This window comes from Phyllostomus discolor, chromosome 6 (assembly GCF_004126475.2).
Source record: "Phyllostomus discolor isolate MPI-MPIP mPhyDis1 chromosome 6, mPhyDis1.pri.v3, whole genome shotgun sequence".
Classification (NCBI taxonomy): domain Eukaryota; kingdom Metazoa; phylum Chordata; class Mammalia; order Chiroptera; family Phyllostomidae; genus Phyllostomus; species Phyllostomus discolor.
In genome coordinates, this window is record NC_040908.2 from 171,669,292 (window position 1) to 171,686,770 (window position 17,479).

The 17,479-nt window shown below is 50.5% G+C and overlaps 1 long non-coding RNA gene across 1 annotated transcript; it reads right to left on the minus strand.

Annotated features, from left to right (window-relative positions):
• Positions 1-1,973: 1,973 nt before the first annotated feature.
• Positions 1,974-16,813, minus strand: LOC118501427. The gene is made up of 3 exons (XR_004904082.1): positions 16,416-16,813; positions 12,024-12,029; positions 1,974-1,984 (listed from the first exon to the last, which is right to left on the minus strand). It is a non-coding gene; the product is annotated as an uncharacterized LOC118501427 (long non-coding RNA).
• Positions 16,814-17,479: the final 666 nt, after the last annotated feature.

Here is a 17,479-nt window from a genome sequence, read left to right on the forward strand (position 1 = left end):
GGATTGATTTCCTCACTGCTCCGGAGGCTGGAAGTCCGAGTTCAAGGTGTCAGCCAGGTTGGGTCCTTCCGAGGCTTGTGGCCTTGGCCTGCAGATGTCCGTCTCCTAGCGGAGTTTCCACCTGACCTCCTCGCTGCCTCTGGCCGTGTCCTCATCTCCTTTTCTTGTAAGGAAGGGCCCACCTGTGCGACCTCAGTTCACCCTGATTATCTCTTTAAAAGTCCAGTCTTACAAAGCAGTCACCTTCTGAGGAATGGGGCGTTAGGACCTCAGGATGTGAGTGGGGGGCCATTCAGCCCGTGCAGAGAGAATCGAGCTTGGTTCTCACAAAGCTCGCTGGCAGGGCTGAGGCCACAAGTTGGAAGGGAAGCAGATTTCAAGAAGGCTGACTGAAGATGAAAAGAGAAACTTTGTAGGGAGAGGACAGGTGCCCTGGAAGGAATTAGGTAAATAACCACAGTGAAGCCAGCCAGCAAACAGACTTCCTCATTAGGGGCCACACAGAGGTGGCCTGTTAGACCCCAACAGCTGCTCGGGAGACGGAGTGGCTGTGAGACTGCGGCGACCCCGGCCGGCCGCGGGGCTGTGGCTGGGGGTGCGGACAGAAGACACGGGGGGGGGGGGGGGGGGGGGGGCCTGGGGGGGAGGTGCTGAGAGCAGGAAGTCCCGTCCAGGGAAGTGGAGACGGGGGGGGGGGGGGGGGGGGGGGGGGGGGGGGCCGCGGCTGGCCATCGGGGGGTCTCGGCGGGACGAGGGGAGGCCTGGCTGCACATCCCACCGCTGCCTCAGAGGGCGCTGCGTCCTCCGAAGGTGGACGGTCAGGTTAGTCCCAGGTTGGGACAGAAAGAGCCACTTCCTTTTCTTTAAACATTTTTTTTAACTTATTGATTTTAGAGAGTGAGGAACGGGGGGAGAGAGGGAGGAGGGGGAGACAGAGAGCGAGCAAGCACGGCTTGTTGTCCCACTTGCTTCTGCGTCATTGGTGGTTTCTCGCAGGTGCCCTGGTCCAGGCTCAAACCAGCAGCCTCCGCACGTCAGGACGACACCCCACCCGCTGAGCTGTCCCGCCAGGGCCGCAGACAGGACCATTTTCAGTGGATATTTGTGCCGCTAGTATTTTTTCATTTTCCGGTTTTTTATTATTTAAGCTTATTTTATTTGCAAATTATGTAAAACTGGTAGGGCGTCATGTGTATCAGTCACTTGTTGCTGTGTAACAAGCCACCCCAACATTTGAGGGCTTAAGCAATAACACATATTCCCCGCCTTTTCTGTGGGGCAGCACCGCCCCGCCGGTCCTCCCGGCTCACTGCCAGGCTGCGCCGGCACCTGCGGCCTCACTGCGGGAGCGGCCATCTCAGACCAGAGGCTGGCGGCGAACCAGCAACGGGAACGTTTTTCTCATGAGCTGGAGGCTGGGAAGTCCACAGTCAAGGCGCCAGCAGATTCTGTGTCCGAAGTCTGTTTCCCACTTTGCCCTATTTTTCCCCTTTGACCTCACAGGATAGGAGAGCAATGGGGCTTTCTTTAAAAACAAAAACAAAAACAAAAACAAAATGTGTATTTTCACACCTGGGAGGGCGAGGGGGTGGGGGAAAGCAGCTCCTGCAGGGGCTGCAGCAGCTGCTCGCTCCGGGTGTTGGGGAACTTGGAGGGACGGAAGCGGGAAGGTCCAGGAGGAAATGCCGAGTGCTGTGATGGGTAGGAGGGCGCGGTGTGGGGGCCTCCACACCCTCCCTCTGGCCACAGGCCCTGTCATTCTGGAACCCTGGGCGGAGGCGGCTCCGCTTTCTTTCCTGCTTCTTGCGATGGCTGACGGTCTCCGGCCACTGAGACTGAAGGACCCTCGAGCGCAGCTGGCAGAGATGCGCGAGAGCTTCGGTGGCTCCTGGCTGGCCCCGGCCTCGCCTGCACCCACAAGGTTGCACTGGGAGGCCTGGGCGTGCAGCTGTCTCTCTGCATGACTTTCGCTCCTTCAGGCGGGCTCCGCCCTGGAGAACGGGTGACGTCGCAGCAGCCCCACGTCCTGACGTGCCACATGGCTGCTGGATTGCTGTCCTTGGGTAGTGTCCCCTCAGCCAGTTCCAGCTACAGCGGGGGCGGTGCCTGTGGGCAGAGGGCTGCAGAGGGGCCCTGAGTGTCAGAGCCCCACCCAACCTGCCAGGGCCAAAGCCAGGCGTCAGGGCGCCTCTCGCAAGTCCCGACCTCTTCCTGCCATCGAACATTTGTTAATTCATGTTCCCTCAGTAAGTGGCTCCAGGACATTGTGATCAAAGGGCCCTGGCGTCCACATCAGAATCGGTGATCTCCGAGGTGCCCTCTGCTCGGGCCTCACTGGGGGTGCCTAGCAGGGGAGGTGCCCAGCAGCTCTGCCCTGTTCCATTCCTGTCCCGGGGGGTGGGGTGTGGACCCCAGAACAATGAGGAGACCACAATGAGCATGGGAGAGAGGGGAGGGGCCTGGATGAATAATTTCTCTGTATTTTCCTTATTTTAGGTCCATTTTATTTATTTTATTTATGTATTTTTAGAGGGGAAGGGAGGGAGAGAGGGAGAGAAACATCAATGTGTGGTTGCCTCTTGAGTGCCCCCTACTAGTGACCTGTAGGGGGCCGACAACCCAGGCCTGTGTCCTGACTGGGAATCTAACCAGAGGCCCTTTGTCTCCCAGGCTGGCACTCAATCCACTGAGTCACACCAGCCAGGGTAGGGTCTGTTTTAATAATGTGCATTTTTACTAGGAAATTACCCATTTTCTCTAATTTTCCAGTTATTTGACTCTCAATTTCTCCTATTTTTGTACAGAAATGTTATAATTAATAAACAAATACTGACATATCATCATGAACTAAAGTCTATATTTCACTCAGCTTCCCACATGCAAGGTTCCGTCTCGGTGCTGGTGCCTCCGTCTGTGGAAGCCCCCACCGTCTCCAACCAGAGAGGCCGATGTTGGCCTCTGGGGTCCCTGGTGACAGCAGAGTCTCGACACCTTGCTGGTGATGGAGGCTAGTCTCTAGGCAGGGGTGTCCAACCTGTTGGCATCTCTGGGCCACACTGGAAGAAGAGCTGTCCTGGGCCACACATTAAATTCACGAACACTAACGAAAACTGAGGAGCAAAAAAAAAAAAAAGGTTTTAAGTAAATTTACGATTTTGTGTTGGGCCACCAAGCATCTACTTGTGTTATCTTGCGAGGACATGCTGAATCTCCGGGGCACCTCGCACCACCGCAGCCCAGCAGGTCTCAGATGCCCACCGTGGTTGGACCCCAAGTGCATGTGGAGGGGCCCACCACTCTCTCGCCTGGGACATTTACCCAAACTAACGGGAGGCGTATATAGCTAACATGACAGGAACCCCTGTTCTCCCAGAGAGGAGCCCCTGTCCACAATCACAGGACCCAGAGCTGAAGCGACAGGACCCCTAACTCTGGCAGCTGGGGTCCCTCCCCATACGCATAGGACCTGAGCTGATGTCATAGGCCCCACTGCTCATTCTGGGTGAAACCCTGCCCGAGTTCACTAGACCTGGGGCTGACACGACACAACCTCTTACACTATTTGGTGAGGACCCAGAGCTCATGTCAGGGGCTCCATCCTCTCTTAGGTGCTATCCCAGCAGTCAGAGGACCCAGGGCTGACGGCAGGACCCCTGCTCTCTCCGGGTGGGAACCTCCTTTCTACACAGCTGCACAGCGCCATCTAGTGTGCATCTGTGGAATAGCATCCGAGTTGAGGTCTCCAGGAAATGCTCTTTTTGTTGTCACCTAGTGGGCATCTTGGGAATAGCACCTTTTTCCAAGCATTTGCTCTATCTTGCAAGGACATTTTGAAGCCCCTCGGCACCTCACGTCAGCACAACCTCAGTATGTTTTCTGTGCCCACGTTTATGTTCTATTTATTTATTTTTAAATACATTTTATTCATTATGCTATTACAGTTGTCCCCTTCCCCCCCTTCAGTCCCCTCCTCCCTGCACACCCCCTCCCACCCATATTCCCCCCTTTAGTTCATGTCCATGGGTCATACATGTAAGTTCTTTCGCTTACTATTCTTGCCCTCCCCCTGTCTATTTTCTCCCTACCGTCTATGCTACCTATTCTCCGTACCTTTTCCCCCTCTCTCCCCTTCCCAGTCCCCTGTTGCTAACCCTCCATGTGATCTCCATTTCTGTGGTTCTGTTCCTGTTTTAGTTGTTTGTTTAGTTTCTTTTTGTTTTTGTTTTAGATGTGGTTGTTAATAATTGTGAGTTTGCTGTCATTTTATTATATGTGTTTTTTATCTTCTTTTTCTTAGATAAGTCCCTTTAACATTTCATAAAATAAGGGCCTGGTGATGATGAACTCCTTTAACTTGACCTTATCTGAGAAGCACTTTATCTGCCCTTCCATTCTCAATGAAAGCTTTGCTGGATAGAGCAATCTTGGATGTAGCAATCTTTCATGAGTTGGAATATTTCCTTCCAGCCCCTTCTTGCCTGCAAGGTCTCTTTTGAGAAATCAGCTGACAGTCTGATGGGAACTCCTTTGTAGGCGACTGTCCCCTTATCTCTTGCTGCTTCTAGGATTCTCTCCTTAATTTTAATCTTGGGTAGTGTAATTATGATATGTCTTGGCGTGTTCCTCCTTGGGTCCATCTTCTTTGGGGCTCTCTGAGCTTCCTGGATTTCCTGGAAGTCTATTTCCTTTGCCAGATTAGGGAAATTCTACTTTATTATTTGTTCAAATAAGTTTTCCACTTGTTGTTCTTCCTCTTCTCCTTCTGGTACCCCTATAATTCAAATGTTGGAACGTTTAAAGATGTTCTGGAGGTTCCTAAGCCTCTCCTCATTTTTTGAATTCTTATTCCTTCATTCTTTTCTGATTGTATGTTTTTTTTTCCTCCTGGTCCACTCCATTGATGTGAGACCCAGTTTTCTTTCCATCACTATTGGTTCCCTGTGCATTTTTCTTCATTTCACTTAGTGTAGCCTTCATTTTTTCATCTAATTTGCGACCAAAATCAACCAATTCTGTGAGCATCCTGATCACCAGTGTTTTGAACTGTGCATGTGACAGGTTGGTTATCTCTTGGTCGCTTAGAAGTATTGGCTCTGCAGCTTTCATTTGTTTTTCAGTTTGAGCCATCTTTTTTTGGTCTGGTTGCGCTTGTTATGTATGAGGGCTGGAGCCTTAGGTGTTCATCCAGGAGGGGCAACCCAGTAGCTGGGTTGTGACGTTGAATGTGGGGGTGGGGTCAGAGAGGGGACAATGGTGCTTGCTGTGCTCTCTGTCAGATTTCAGTCCCCTCTGACACTCTCCCCAAGCAAATTGGGCCCTTCTAGTGCTGGTTCCTGGGTGGGTGGACTTGTGCATGTTCTAGGACCCCGTGGGTCTCTCCAACGAACTCTCCTGTGAGGCTGGGAGTCTCTCCCTGTGCGTCAACCTCCACAGGTGTTTTCAATCGGTGCTTTTAGGCTTTATTTCCTGTTAATGGGGTCCTGGGTTGTGTGGTCTGTCTCGCTGCTTGTTTTTCACCTGGTTTATCTGCGTGAGAATGTGTGACTGTGGACAGCCAGCTGCCTTGTGCGCCTCACTGGGTCTGCCCGTTGCCTCCCCATGCCCCGGGGACTGCTAGCCACCACCTGTGTGCCTGGGTCTGCCAGCCACCCAGTTTTCCTGCCTTGACCCCTCTCTGCAGGCCGCCGATTCCGCCCCTCTTACAGGTCTGGATGAATGGTTGTCAGACTTCTGTACAGTTCAGTTTTCTGTCTGTTCTGGTCTTTTTTTTTGTTTCTAAATTTTTGTTGTCCTTAATTTTGGTTGTGTGAGGAGGCACAGTGTGTCCACCTACGCCTCCATCTTGTCTGGAAGTGCATTTGATCTGCAATTCTTTACTGTGTTGGCAAGGAGAACTGAGTTTCTCCCATAACAATTCCATAAACCGAAAGGTTGTAGTTCAAGCTCTAGTCAGGGCACATGCCGAGGTTGCGGGTTTGGTCCCCCAGTGGGGAGGCAACCCTTTGATGTTTCTTTTTCACATTGATGTATCTTTCCCTCTCTCTCTTCCTCCCTTCCCTTCCCTCTGAAATCAATAAGCATGTCCTCAGGTGAGGGACAAAAAAAAATTTTGCTGATATTTTAATCTAGATCACATTACATTTATAGGTAACTGTGGGAAATTGAGATCATTATATATTTTTGTATCTAAGAACATGCTATTACTTTCCTGTTGTTTAAGTGTCTTTTAAAAAAAGATTTATTTGTTTGTTTGTTTGTTTTTATTTATTTATTTTTAGAGAGGGAAGGGAGGGATAAAGAGAGAGAGAAACATCAATGTGCGGTTGCTGGGGGCCATAGCCTGAAACCCAGGCATGTGCCCTGACTGGGAATCAAACCTGTGACACTTTGGTTCGCAGCCCGTGCTCAATCCACTGAGCTACGCCAGCCAGGGCTCAAATGTCTTTTTGGAAAAAAAAAATTATTTACTTTAGAGAGGGGATGGGAAGGGGAAAGAGAGAGAGAGAGAGAAACATCTATTAGTTGCATCTCACATGCCCCCAACTGAGGACCGAACCCTCAACTCAGGCACATGCCAGGATTGGTAAGCAAGCCGGTGAACTTTAGATCTGCGGCACGGCACCCGAGCCACTGAGCTACCACAGTCAGTGATGTTCAGGTGTCTTTTATTGGGTAGCATGTTATGAATTGGTTCATACGGATCTTGCATATTCTTGTTAAGTTTACTCCCAGGCATTTTACCTGTTTTGTTGCTATTGGGTCTTTTAAAAAATTATATCTTTAATTTACTCTTTTGTATATAAAGGATATTTAATTATGCGTGTAATTTCTTTCACATATTATTTAATTCTATTATTTGTAATAATGTAAAAGTTGATTCTAATGAGCTTTAAGGTAAGTAAGGTATCATGTAATAATAATTATCACATTATTTTAGTTATATGTAACTTAAAAATAGCTAAAGCTTGGAAAAAAACATGGAGAAATAAGACCAATGTGAAGAGTTAGAAAACTTCTTTTTGTAGTTATAAGTTCATCAGTGACTAAATAAAGCGGTAACAGCATTCTTAGCATTTTAAATGAGTTAGGGCCTACTGCTCGCTTTGGCAGCACATATACTAAATGAGTTAGGGCCTAGGTGCATGGTGTTCTACTACTAGGAAATCAGAAGTATCTTTTAAGTGAAAATGTGTCCCATGTAGGTAATCTAAGGAACTTATAATATGGCAAATGTCCAAATTTTCAAGAGCGAGATTTTAGACGGTGAATTCTGGGAACTAAAAGACTAAGATTATTGATTCTAGTTACACTGTAGAACAGCTATTGAAGTGTGATTTACAGGCAATGAGAAGAAGCAGTGACCCTCAGATGTCTGCCATGGCGTATCACAGTGTGGTTCCATCTCCTAAGGTGTCAGGCCTTTTTTGCCTCCTGACTTTTTGAGGGTGTCTTCTCAGCCTAGGACACTCGCCAATCTTTGCAAGATGGTGAACTTTTGTTGTTGTTGTTCTTTAGGTCTCAGTTTGTGTGCTGTCTGTGCAAAGAGAGAGGCACTGTTTCAGATCTAGGGAGCAAAGAGATGTGTGGTTTCCATTCTCCTGAACTCTTCATTGAGTTCCATGCAAAGCAGGGCTTCTCATTCTCAGCACTGCTAAGCAGGATAGACAGCAAACCAAGGTGGGGAGGGGAAGGGGGGCACATCCCACCCAGTAATTCAGCAGTCCTGAGCCAGGTCAGGGAAGAGTTTCAGAGGTCAAAACGTCACAAGAGAGAACGGGATGAGTGCAACAGCACCTGGAGGGGAGCCTTTGAAATTCTGTGTGCCATTTTCTCTATCTGGGAAAAGAAGACTTTGAAACTGTGTGTTAATCCCAAGGTCGGGAGAAGAGCTGGGAGAAGGAAGGGCTGCAGAGGGGAAGCCTGGAGGCTCGCTGCAAACATGAAAGCCCTGAAACCCCAGCAGGTGGGGCACTCAGACTAGCTGGGGGCAAGCTTGCAGGTTCCTGTCAAGTGCATTTCACACATAAACCTGCCACCTCACTTTCACTGTGCTTGTTGTCCCTTGCCTGAATCCATTCTTTCGAGCAGGACAAGAACGAAGGAGGGGAAGTCTCCTGACTCCCCTAACTTGGGTCTTCCTAGTAACAGTACTGTGGACATTTTGGGCCACAAAATTTTTTCTCCTGGGAGATTTTTCTGCACTGTAGGTGCTTATTAGCATCCATTACCTCTATTCACCACTGGCCAGTAACACTCTCCCTCACCTCAGCCCTCATGACAATCTAAAATGTGTCCCTGCTTTACCTAATGTCCCCCTGGGGGCAAAATCATTTGTGTTTGAGAACTACTGGAACCTGAATGATCTGGCTTTGCTATGCAGTACTTTTATTATCACTCAGTTGAAGTTATTTCTAATTCCAAATGTGATTTGTTTTGGGGGGTTATTTAGAAGTGTATTTTATAACATATACATAAAAGGACTTTCTAGTTACCTTCTGTTCCTGATTTCTAGATTATTAGCAATGAGAGCAAGTAACATATCTTACATAATTTCATTTAATGGAAATCTGTTGGAACTTGCTTTATAGCACAATATGGTTAATTTATTTTATTTGTATTATTTTACGTTTGCTCTTTCCAGTCCAAAGCTGTAACCATGGGCATTTAGAGTTACACAAGTGACATTTACAAAGAAGAAAGAAACCAAATACCAAGACACCCAAGCGAGATGCTTGGTGGAGACAAACCACAGTCAGGGGTGTTGACAGGGGCAGGGCTGGGGGCCCGGGGTCAGGGGCTGGGGGGCTCCTCACAGGCTCCTGGCTGATAGTCAGCTTCATCCCACCCCAAGACCCAGAGTCCAGTCAGAGAAGGAGCACCGATCCTGCCTGCAGGAGCCAAACACCTTGCAGTCCTGATCCCAGGTGGCAGCAGGAGGTGGCGGCAGTGAGCATGACTGCCCATCCCCCAGGCCCTGACCATGACCCTCAGCCCTGCAGGGCTGGGAATAGAGGCACAAGTCAGGCCTGGATTGTATCTTGCTGCTAGTACCCCCCGCCCCCATCTCCCACCTCCTGTCTTTCTCATAGCCCCTCTGACAGTTTTTGAGGACAGCAAATTTCTCTGTCCTGAGTCAGGTGTGCAATCTTCAGTACAGCCCAGCTGGAATGCCCGACAGCCCCAGGTGAGACCCCGACATCCGCTCATCACCTTGGGGCAGTGCTGGGTTTACTACTCAGGACCATTTAGACAAAAGAGTTGTGTCCAGACATGCCTTCACATCTCCGTCACTGGGAATAAGGGCACAAAGCCTTGCTGTTCTCTGTCTGTGCCCTGGCATCTCTGTCTTGGGATCAAAGGACACAAACAGTGGCTTCCTCCAGAGTGGGGAGGGCTTCCCAACTGTAACAAGCCTGCAGTAGTGGCCTTCCAGTTGAAAAGAAACTGGCTCCTGCCCCCCCTCCCTCTCTGGGAGTGGACGAGTGTGATGCTGGAAGTGCAGGAGGCCCTCACTACCAGGGGGACAAAACACAGGCCCAGGAAGACAGAGCAGAAAGACAGCTGAAGCTGTGTGCCTGGTGCTGCTGCTGGGCTGCCTGGCAGCTGGGCCTCTGGGCCTGGACTGTGTGACAGAGCCATAGTCCTGTCATGCTCTTGAACCGTCTTGCTGACATTTTCAGGCAAGTGGCTTAAGGCATTTCTGCATCATAGACTTCAGACCATGCAGGTAAAACATGCTGCACATTCTGCTCAGTAACCTGTAACTAATGTTTCTTCTTGGTCAGCCAAGGTCCTGAGTAGAAACCTGAGAACTTGGCTGGTCTGGCTGATGTCTGGACAAGCACCAACCACAGGGAGGCCCACATGCCATGGTGGCTACACTGTCACAGGAAGGATGCCTGTGCCCATCCCCAGCACCACTGTGATGGGAATTTGTGGTTGGAGGCAGAGCCCCTCCCCTGACCCCAGAGCAACCGCATCCAGACTTTGTCGTGGACTCTGCCTGCTGCTCTTGTGTTCCCATTTGAGTCACTGCCCAGGCCAGAGATGGCTGCCCTTGCCCTGGGACAGAGGGTTGGTCAGTGTGTCCCAGTGAGGCCCGGGGGTTCTAATGAGCCACCTGGCTGAGGACCACGGGCCTGGGCGACCTCAGTGACTCAACACAGTGATGCACGAGCCACCAGTGAACTCAGTTCATGGGACATGTGCTGGCTTCTGCTGCACACGGTCAGGCTGGGGATGGGGGGGTGGCTGTTGGCATCAGTGAGTGTGAATCCAGCTGTCACTGCAGAACTTAACTCGTCACCCTGGAGGTCATCACCTTGGAGGTCGTCACCTTGAACCGTCAGGCTGCACACGGGCACGCTCTGCAGACAGACACACGGTGCTCTGCCCTGGGGATCAGAGGCAGGTTGGGCTCATCCACCCAGCGCCCCCCAGAGGGCAGATGAGGAGCCCCTGAGGCACCCACCTAGAAGGACCATCCTCTCTGTTAAATGACCAGCTTCTGGGTTGGGTCCTGTGAGGTGTTCAAGGCAAGGCTGAGAGGCTGCCCCACAGCTCACCTTCTGCCCCAGCCCCCCCGGCTCCGCAAAGAGGCAAAGCTTGGTGATTTCAGACCATCCCCTCCCAGAACTGACCTGAGGAGACTTTACCTGGATTGGGATCTGATCCATGTATCCCCAGTCCCAGCAGCAGATAATGGGTTCTGGGACCCCTTCAGTTGTGTGTTCCACACTTACGGTGGTGGGCGATACTGGGAGTGTTTTCTATTTTCAGGAGAGATTGTAGTCTAATTTTGTGAGAGGCCATTTCATCCTGCTACGTACAGGGCAGTCTTATGAGCACATTTCTGATGTTCTCTGGTGATTCCTTAGGGCTAACTCTGCTCAGGGCTCTAAGTCAGCCTGAGGGCACCAGCAGGACCCAGTCTGCAGCAGGTGCCCCTTCTGACTGGTTGGTGCATGTTCTAATTAAGAGTCTGTTGTGATTGGCTGGTGTCTGCTTTGATTGGCAAATGTCTATGCCCACCAGCTGGGACAAATACACATGAACCATGCCACTCAGTGGCCCCTCCTGCCGCCTACCTTGTCAGTCTGGCCCTGAAGTGAGCACAGCAATGATGCCCGTGTGCTGGTTGATGGTGAGCGTGCGGTGCTGAGGCACTGTGATGTGAGCCGTGGCTGTGTCGTAGGTGTTCTCATCGTCAGCTGTGTCCATTGCTGTCACTTGCATCCTGGCTGTGCCTGCAGGGAAACACAGGGGAGTTGATATCCCAATAGCGAACAACCAGCATGGCCACAAAATGACCACAGAAGTCTGAAATGCATCGTGGTTCTGCTTTAGTCCACTCACCGTGCAGACGATAGCACTGCCTGTGAGCTGATACAGCAGCACAGTCCACCACACTCCTGTAGCAATTTCAGTGTTATTTGTTCACTCATTTGGAAGGATTCAGGGATTCTTCTGACACGGCTGTAGCTGTGGGAACACTGTCCCCCATTAACACGAAACTATCAGGGACCTGAGGGAAGGGCATGTGGCCGTCCCAGGTCTCATCCCTCCACCTGTCCCCCTGCTCCCAGGTTCTTGTACCTCTTTCCCTGACAATGTCAGGAGAGTCCTGTGTGAATGCTGGCCTCACAAGCCAGAGGGGAGAGCTGGGTGGGCGGAGTGAGTCCTGGTCGCTTAAACCAAGACTTTGGAGTTTGGTCCATGAATGAGCCTGTGGTGGGTATGCCCCTCATGTGGTCATCAGGAGACAGTTGGTGCTGGCTGGTGAGCAGGAGTTTGCTGTGGGAACAAAACCACCATGACAGAAAAGGAAGAAAAAGGGGGAGAAAACAGCAGGGGCTGCCACTGGCAGGTGAGGGGGACTGGAGATCAGCCCATGAGAGCTTGTGCATGATGGACACAGCTCAGATCTGCGCCCAGTCCTGCCGACCTCCATCCCCTTAACCTTCGTGTGCAGCCCCTGGAATGTGAAAGGGCTTACAAACATGTCACGAATAGCTTCACAAGACAAGTGGCTGTCTGAAGTATCTGGAAAGTGGGGCAGTAACCCTGGTTCTAGAACCCCCTGACACCACACAGGAGACGCTAGCAACAGCCTGAATTGCTTCACTCCGTCCAGGGTTGTCGTCACCCGTGGCCACCGACTTCCCCTTGTTACATCAAACACCAAAGGAGGTTTGTCAGCCTTGGCCACATGCTCAGTTGGTTGGAGCATCTTCCTGTAACTGAAGGTTGAGGGTTCCATTCCAGTCAGGGCATGCCCCTAGGTTGAGGGTTCAATCCCTGGTCGGGACGTGTATGGGAGACAACCAGACATCACACTGATGTTGCTCTCTCTCCCCTCCCCTCTCTCTAAAAGCAATGACAAAAATGTCCTTGGGTGAGGATAAAGAAAAAGAAAAGAGGTGGGTCAGCGCCTGGGCCAATGATGCTGTAGGAAACCTCGACTTTCTTGTCCTTGTTCGATTTGATCTGAAGGTGACACAGGAACACAACCTGCAAAGAACAATCCCCATCAGGTCTAAATCCCCTCAGCCAGGCTCCTTGAATGAGACCGGAGTTTTCCCTTTGCCATTTCTGACCTACATTTCTGGGAATGGGCCTCAGTCATTCTCTGGGAAGTAGGTGGGAGGGATAGCCCAGTCTCTCCTTTGCCTCTTGAGACCAGGGGACCATTGGGGAACATCAGTAGTCCATCTGGTGCCCAGAGAGAGCTTCCTAGAAGGACAACAGGAGAGAGACCACAGCACAAGCCAACTGTCCAGTAAGCCCAGCGGCTGTCACCACCATGCTCACCTGTGGGAAGGGCTTGGTTTTGCTGCATCCTGCCCTTCCATTACCAACCACAGTGTCTGAGGCATCTTGGGGGCCCTCATTAGAAGGCGTCACCTGGGCAAAAAGCTGCAAAGCCAAAGAGAAGTAGGCCAGGGCACAGAGGACAATGCCCGTGGTCCCACCCGAGAGCCACCACGCAGTGTCGTGTTTCTCCTCTGCTCCCCAGAAAACAGTGCCCCCACCCCCACCATGGACTCAAGGATTTTGAAACACCTTCTTTGGCAGAAGAAGGCTGAGAGGAGGATGTTGATATCCTGCGAGGCCTGAAGGTGGAGTGCACTTTCCCCTTAAATGCAGGACACTGGAGAGCTCTCCTGGGCCCCGAGTGCACTGCACACACTGCACACTCACGTCTGTGCCGGAACTAGGCTGACGTGTGCTGTACAGACTCTTCCCAGAAACACCATTCTTGTCTAATCAGGGGGGTTGGTGAAACCTCAGCCCAGCCCGGGGTGTGGGACCCAGTGTAACTGTGGAAACTGGAGGAAGGCTTTCAAGGCATTTGGAAGGGAAAGAGGCAGCTGAGGAAGTCAGACGGGGCTCTGTACCATTTGTAAAGGAAAGGTGTGTGTGTGCCCGTGTGTGTGCGGTGAACAGAAAGTTCTAACTCGCTGTGTTATTGGGTGTGCCTTCTGGATTATGGAATAATGGGTGCTTTTATTTTCTATATTTCCCAAAGTCACTTTCTTAAAACTATAATTGCATATCATCAGAAAACAAAATGTTCCCATCAAGTATGAGAGTCTGCAAAAGAAGATTTTAAAGTGCAAATTTCAAAATGTTACAGTTTTCTCCAGGTGATCAGATTAATTTTCTTTTACTTTAAAAAAACAATTTTTAAGAAAGCTTTTTGAAGTAACTTTTAAGAAGTTTGATCTTTGAAGACAGCATCTGTGGGTAACATACTTCCCCAAGGGCGGCTCTCAGAGGCTTGTCAGACACTGTCCAGGGCAATTGGGGCCGGGGCCAGACCTGGGGCCAGACCAAGGACAGACAGGCCAGGGTCTGGGTGTCAAGACAATCAGCAAATTTTAGAAGGGCCTACCTGACCCCAGCTGTGGAGGGCAGTGAGTTGTTCTGTGTTTGTGGCTGACCGTTGTGGCCAGGGGCCCCCTCACCTGCCCAGCTATGGTCCCCAAGCCAGCCCACAGCTTGCTTACCTGGGTGGCAGACAATGAGAACATAAACCGGGTGGGGTGGCCATAGCCGTGGTGGCCACTGTAGTCAGAGTCAAGTGTGCGATGGAGGCAGGTGGCCATGCCGTCTTGTAATCTCAGCAACTAATGTTTTTGCCCAGGGGCTATTGACCTGCCCCATCCATGTCCATATCACAGTGTCATGTGGAGGAGTTGGGAAGCCGGCAGGTGCAGCTGCAGTGGCCTTGGGAGCCCGCCAGGTGTTACAGGGACAGGACAGTGACTTCAGCTGCCTGTCAAGAACAAAAGACGCAGAATACAGCAGATGTCAGGCTACACTCACTCCTTTAAAACAAGGATGGTGGCTGCCATGCACTGATGGGTGGGGGGAGGAGTATATAAACACCCAGCTCCCTGCACAAGGTGGTCTGAGCCCGTGTGAACTATGCAAGCAAGGCTGAAACAAAAGGGCCTATTTATGACTTAGCATTGAGAGCCGCACACCATTTTCACAACACAGATCAGCTTGGTTGTGTGAAGGAGGGTCTGTACAAGGTCAGGGTGACAGCATGTGGACTTGGGGGACACCTGGGAGGCTGGCAGCTACACTAGGAATGTGGTTTGCAGCTGAAGGGGAGGGAGAGGGAACAGACCTCTCTACTCCTCTTGGATCTCGAAGCCTTCTGGGAGAGCTCCAGGGTCTGCCCTGGTGGGGTGGTAGTGACCATCACATGGCAGTCTGTGGGTCCCCTTCCCCACTGTATTTCAGTGCCAGCCCCTCTCCCACCATTACACCAGGACTCTGCCCCTCTCCCATGGCCCATGCTGAAAGCCACAGAATATTGAGTTTATGGTGTTCTCTCTGGGCTATGGTGGTGGGGGAGAAACAGGGAAGGGAAACAAAACCCAAGAAAGACACACACTTTCCTTTAAAAAAAGCATTAGAAAGAAAATAATAGTGGATATTTATTATTGAAATACATGTAGTTTATGTAGACACTCTTCACAAACCTGGCAGTAGGACAAGGAAGGTCATTATGCCAGGTCATGGGGGTTGGTGTCCCCCTTTGGTAAACCCACTCCAGAAGGAATAGGGTGGGTCATGCTTAGGTCTCCCTCATGCAGGAGAGGGTATCATGGGATCCTTGCTAATTGTTCACCATCTATCTGAATTGAACTCAGCTCTAGTTCTAAGTGCGACCTCTGGGAGCTGTTAGCAACCTTCCCTGTGCTTATGCAGATGCAGATGTTTACCCCGTTCTCACCCTGAGTCTCGCTGGACTCCCACCCAGTGGGTCCATGGGAATTTTGTGCTCCTGGGCCATTGTGGACATGATCTGGGAGGGGGTGGCCAGGAATGACCAACATTGTGCTTGTCCATTATCCCATCAGGCTTGACCTCACAAAAAAGTTTAAAGATACAGTAAGTACTAGTTTCAAGATGGTGTCAGTGGTGTATGAAGCCCTGTGGGGCCCAGGTGCAAGGAGAGTGCATTACGGAAGCTGCTGTGTTGTGGGCTTCATGAATGACATATGCAGACTGGGTGCACCTGTCACAGGAGAAATTCGGTTCTTCTTGCCGATGCAGTGAAGGATTACAGATCAGCAAGTGTATTAGTGTGCAAACAGGGTTTGTTAGTGATACGTTCTCATGGAAGAGGACAGGTCTTGCTGAGATGGGAGTGAAAGGCAAGAAGTTGGGTGGCAAGAGCACCAGGTCCTTTGTCCTGAGAACTTATATAGTTGGTGGGATGGGGGCAAAGAACTTACATATTGATTGACAGGTAAAAGCAGTGCCAGCTTCCACGGGGGATGAGACTACTCAAACAGGTATGTGTGGGGGTCAGTAGCCCAAATACTTCTCTGGCTTCAGACCCCATTTGGTCATCTTGTAAAATAGATATGAGACAGAAGACAGTTAAAGCAGTTACCCAAAGTTGCTGATGGGCCTCGTTTCTGTAAACACTAGGGACCCTCTCAAAAAACAGGTAGTGGCCCAAGGAAAGCTGTTAGCCAAATTTGTTTTATGGGTCCTTTCCTTAAGTACTGTGAACCCCCTCCCATCTTCTAGGCCTTGGAATGAATACAGTTTGAAAGCCTTTCTTTGCCAGATAGTGGAAATGATGCCTAGAATTTCAGTGTGTTAGCATGGTGTTTCTTGTGATGTTGGAACATGTGTGTGGCAATAGAACTGGACCAGGCTCAGGACTGCTGGGTCAGTGGGTGAGACATGTCTTCCTTGTCCTCCCTGCCTTGGCTTACCATCTATCCTACCTAACACACCAGTGCAGGCAGGTGCTGTTCCCAGTGTCAGTTCTCAGCAAGGGGTGGGTGAGGGTCTTGTTTCACAGGGTATTTTCAGTACCACCTGCCTGTGTTGAGGAGGCTCTGAGTGCACAAGCTCAGAGGGTGGTAATCTGGAGGAGGCACATCCCCCACCTTAGGCCTCCTTCTCAGGGCAGTTGAGTCAATGTTGGGAAAGCAGTGGGGTTTGCTCAAATTCTGAATTTGGCTACAGACTCCTACCCTGTCCTTATCTTCCTTTGTCCAGTGCTAAACACCTGGAAGTCATGGGCACCGATGGCTGTTCAGCAGGACTTGTGATCTAAGTGATCCACTTGCCAGATTCTGTCTGTGCTGACTCAACTTTGAATGTCAAACTGAAAGGCTGGAGTTCCTATTTCCAGTGTACAGACTAGGAAGCAGGCAGACAGAAGTTGAGAATCTTGCCTTAGGTCACCGAGCTGGAGAAGACAGAGCTGAGACTCCAACCCACTATGGACAGATGTGGAACCTGTATGCTGTGCACCAGGAAATGCTGATGCTGAAGGGGCAAAAAGGAGAGTGAGGAAGACCAGGTGCCCAGACTGAGCCAGGCTCACATGCGTACACAAGCATACATCTCTCCCTGCTGTTCACCTCTGAGGCTCCGGAGGTTGTAGAAAACTAGAAGAGCCAAGAGAAGCCAAGGGAGGAGTAGGGAGCCTATTAAGAGAAAAGGCCCCACTTCCCAGGAGTCTGGGGAATTTCCTTCTCAGGTGAGTCTGTCTCAAATCCCTCTCTCTGGGCAGTAACCAAAGTAGACTGGCTCCAGACTTCCCCATTTGTAGGGATTGAACTGTGGCTGAGAGTATGAGTTGTTTGTGGCTCTTCCCAACTCTGCTTTCAGTGATGGGGGAATGAGGGATGTGGGCTTCATATTTGTACGGAGACAAAACTCTCTAGAAAAGGCCATCAAAAACCCATGAAAGAGACTGGTGCTGATAACCCCATTACTCATGGAACTGTTTGTCGATCTCACATCTTGTCATGAAACTGGAGGGTTTGTTTAACCAGTTACTTCTGTACTAATTACAATCTTGGGGAGAGTAAGGTTCCATAGTTTTCTTAGGGCTATTGACATGTGATTTAATGGTAATGATTCATTCACTTCACCTGCAAACATAGGGCTTCTACCCAGAATGTGTCCTCTGGTGTGTGATGAGAGCTGACTT